Source organism: Callorhinus ursinus, unplaced genomic scaffold, assembly GCF_003265705.2.
Source record: "Callorhinus ursinus isolate GAN/ISIS: 27379988/994484 unplaced genomic scaffold, GSC_fseal_2.0 scaffold43, whole genome shotgun sequence".
NCBI classification, from domain to species: domain Eukaryota; kingdom Metazoa; phylum Chordata; class Mammalia; order Carnivora; family Otariidae; genus Callorhinus; species Callorhinus ursinus.
In genome coordinates, this window is record NW_027397105.1 from 7,481,329 (window position 1) to 7,485,871 (window position 4,543).

A 4,543-nucleotide genomic window follows, 5' to 3' on the forward strand; every position below is an offset into this window, starting at 1 on the left:
ATTGGAGGCTTAACCGACTGAGCCACCCAGGTACCCCCAAGCCTGTTTTCAGTGTGTAAACTGAATATAATAACTGCCAATTTTGCATGGTTATTCTAAGGGTAAGGTAAGTGAATGAAGCAAAGTCTTCCACGTATAATAGAAACTTTAACAAATATTGCTTCATCTACCCTTTAAACACACATGCACGTGCATAAGCACGCACACACACAGCTGTTTTTTCCCTTCTTTTTTTTTAATATACAGTTTTATAATTTTCTTTGTTGCTTCTTAATCCACTGAAAATAATTTCAAAATATAACATTGTTAGGCATCTTCTTTGTTACCCTCTTCGGTTTCTACTTCTTTAGGCAACAATGGCTTGATCTTTAGTAACAAACCTTCACTTGTTGAAGTTTGAAGGAAAGCTCGTACCACGAAAGGTCCCAAACTTAGTGGTCTGTGCTTACAAACTTCACTGCTGACTGCTTGCAGATTTGCAGCTATCTGGTTACTTAGCATATCCAGTGTTGCTATTTTGGTCTGGAGAAAGTTCTCCCTCTCTTCATCTACCTTAATTTCATGTCCAGTTTTAAATAATTCAAGCATTTTGGGGATGTCACGGCCAATGGAATTTCGAGTTAGTTTTGGAAATCTTTTTTTCAGCTTTTTCTTTAATTGATTAAGCTCGGGCATTATTTCTGGAACAGCTACATAAAAGTCTGATTGAATTTCATCATCCAAAATCTTCTGAATTAGATTAATTCCTCCTGCAAATGCAGCTCCATTTTCTCCTGCTATTTTAATCTCTGATGCATTCCCTGTAAATACAGCAACTTTATTGGTTTCTGAAACGAATGGGTATGGAAAACGAAGAACACTGGCAAATGGCCCCACTTTTTTCTTTTTCCCCAGTGCCATATCCAGTGTCAAATCAAGATAAACACCTTACTTTGGATTAGTAAAGTCTAGAGTTTGAAATTTCTCAAGTAACTGAATAGCTTTCTCCACCTCATATATCTGTCTTGGGTATAAATGCTTTAAGTAGACATCATCCTCAGGTTTGCCTTCCATAAAGGAGTATGACTTTATTTTTTCTATCTTATCTTTTTTCTCATCTGATGCTTTGTCTTTCACACCTTTTTTTTGTTTTCTTTGCAGGCTTTGTAGCAGCAGCAAAATGTCTGCTGGGCACCTGAACATATACAGAACAAGGATAAAGAGGTGTCTGATAAGCCATCTTGGAAAGACTATGCTTTTGATGATGTATCGAGACTCTACCAAGGCACCTTACGGCAGCCGCCATGTTGACCATTCCGGATTGTGTTGACGAAATTGGTCCTACCTTCAACTTAGAAGAAATTTCAAAAGGGTTCCTGGCCGTAATTGCAGAGGGGGAAGGATTTTTCCCTTCATTTTTGTGGGGAGTGGATGAGGAAATGATTTGACTGCTCCTGTACTGGTTCTTTTTGACTAGTTGTTCACTCTCTTACCTCACAGCAGATCAGAACGGGTCCTAAGACTGCTTCCCAAGTTCCTTTGCCTGAAGCAAGTATCTAACAGCGCCATTACAATTTTATTATTAAGATGTTTACTACGGGCCCAAGAGTAGCATACAGATGGTCCCTGACTTAGGATGGTTCTAGTCATGATGTTTCCACTTAGGATGGTGCAAAAGGCGAAACACATTCAGTAGAAATTGTACTTTGAATTTGATTTGGGGTCTTTCCCTGGGCTGATATATAGTGCAATCCTCTCTCACAGTGCCGGGTGGGGCATCAAGTCACAGTTCCCAGTCTCCCCCGTGACCACGGGGATGAACAACCGTGACACTTACAACCATTCTGCCCCATATAACCATTCCGTGTTTTACTTTGAGCCCAGTATTCAATCAACTACATGAGGTAGTAAACACCCTATTGAAAATAGGCTTTATTTACAAATAGGCTTATAAGTAGGCTTTCTTAGATGATTTTGCTTAACTGGAGGCTCGTGTAAGTGTGCTGAGCACAGTGAAGGTAAGCTAGGCTGAGCGCTGGTGTTCAGTAGATTTGGTGTATTAAATGAATTTTTGACTTGGGATATTTTCAACTCACAATGGGCTTATCAGGACATAACCCCATTGGAAATCAAGGAAGATCTGTAATATGATTACAAACAACATGGAGAAAAATTTAAATCTCTGTAAGTCTCAAAGTTATCAGAACTGTCTTTTCTGTAGATTTGAACATAAGCATAGTAGAACTTTTTTTTTTCACTTTCATTTTGACAATATTAATTTTATTCATATGAGCCTTCCCTCAACATTTTAGGTATATTTTAACTCTGGATAGGAATCTCTTGGGTTCTGCTAGGTTAATTCTCTCTGTAAATATGTATGGGCACGTGTATGTGTGTATGTTATGTTATATTATATATTATATTTATATATGTAATAATTTTTCTTAACTTATTTGAAAGTAAGTTATAAACAACTTAAAACTTTATTACTAAATACTTCAGTATGTATCTATTAAAAATGCCTATATATATATAGTCTCCTATATAATCATAATAGAAACCATTCTTAAGAAATTTAACACCAAGGGGTGCGTGGGTACCTCAGTCAGTTAAGCATCTGCCTTTGGATGAGGTCATGATCTCAGGGTCTTAGGATTGAGTCCCACATTGGGCTCCCTGCTCAGCAGAGAGTCTGCTTCCCCCTCTCCCTCTGTCTTTACCCCCTGTTTGTTCTCTCTCTCTCTCCCTCTCAAATGAATGAATAAAATCTTAAAAAAAAAGAAATTTAACTTTGGGGCACCTGGGTGGCTCAGTCGGTTGAGCAACCAACTCTTGATATTGGCTCAGGTTGTGATCTTGGGGTCCTGGGATTGAGCCCTGCATCAGGCCCCACATTCAGTGGGGAGTCTGCTTGTCCCTCTCCCCTGCCCCTCCCCCTGTTCATGCTTTCTCTCTCTCCCTCAAATAAATAAATAAAATCTTCAAAAGAAAGAAATTTGACAGTGTTTCAATTCATGCAGTTTTAGTCACATTTCCCCAGTTGTCCCCAAAATGTCCTCTGTTTTTACTTCTTCAGTTTGTGAAGGGATGATTTCTAATATATAGTTCTCATTCTTCTCTGAGGTGTCTGGCCCCAGTGGTATGCATGAATTTGGCCCACAGTAAGAACAGCTTTGCTTCTTTCTTGAACTAGTTGGCTGTTAAGATGCAACCTTAGTTCTTTGTAGAGAACTTTATTCGAGAGAATGTAGGTCTGCCCCTGGCTCCCACTCATTTCCCTTTGTAGGTATCAGTGAGACTTTGTATTTCTTTTTAACTTATACATTACATTTTTCCAAGAAATCAGCACTGCTCTGGGCTTGTCTTTTATCAACAAGTCATCAGATTGCTTTGATTAAAAAAAATAATCATCATCAGGGTTTGCTTTTTAAAGGGTAACAGACACAAAAGGACATCACTAGGAGCAGGGGATTCGCCCCCTAGCTGAGGGGGCTGCTTTGTTCCTTTTTTTTCAAACTATGAGAACACACTCTTCTGAAAGATGTTGACCAACATTTCTTTTCATTTCTGTTTCATGATTTCTGTGATTTGTGGCATGCAAACAAGAGTAATCACCTAAACTGGTGAGGCTCAAAAAAGGCAATAGAGTTGACCTGGAGGCTGATTTCCTCAGGGATGCCTCGTGGAGCATGGAGGTCACTGGCAGCTAACCAATGACTAAAGGCTCTTGGCCATTCAGCCCATGGCAATTTTCTTTCCTATCTAGGTCATTTGCCAAAGTAAACTCTTCCAGATGAAGGGGGCTCTCCCCACCCACTTTCCCTCCAGCTTTCATGTGATATAACCACAGTACAGATAATGAAGGTCTGGGCCCCCCAAAGTAAGAAATATAAGTGACCCTTGGACAACATGGGTTTGAACTGCATGGGTCCTTATCAGTGGGTTTTTTACAGTCTGGTCCTGTAAATATATTTTTCTCTTCTTTATGATATTCATAGTAACCCTTTCTTTTCTCTAGCTTAGTGTGAAAATACGTATATAATACATGTACAAAATACATGCTAATCAACTGATAGACTCTTGACGTGATCAGTATGGCTCCTGGTCAACAGTTGGCTCTTAGTCATTAAGTTTTGGGGGAGTCAAAGTTATATGCGGATTTTTGACTGTGTGGGAGGGTCGGTGCCCCAATCCTTTGTTATTCACAAGTCAATTGTATTTACAAATCTAAGTTCAGAAATTACCCTATTTTGTCAAATCTCCCAGGTATAACCCCAACATAGAGGGATTATGTTCTCACTCCCAATACAACTTTGACCTTGTACTTCACACCACCAACACAGTTCCAATGAAGTATATATATATATATATATATATATATATATATATACACACACACACACACATATATATATTTATTTTACTAAGGTTTGGAGATTTGCAGAGATATTACAGAAAGGGGTCTCCAGTTTTGCTAGCTTCTGTCTTTTTTCCCCCATCTCTGAATTTCTCACCGTCTCCCCCCAAAAGAGAAAACTGTACAGCATTAATATCCAGAACAACT

At 38.9% G+C, this 4,543-nt stretch overlaps 1 pseudogene; it reads right to left on the reverse strand.

Moving 5' to 3' along the window:
• Positions 1-268: 268 nt before the first annotated feature.
• LOC112817274 (large ribosomal subunit protein uL1m pseudogene) lies at positions 269-1,356 on the reverse strand (annotated as a pseudogene).
• Between the last annotated feature and the right edge of the window lie 3,187 nt (positions 1,357-4,543).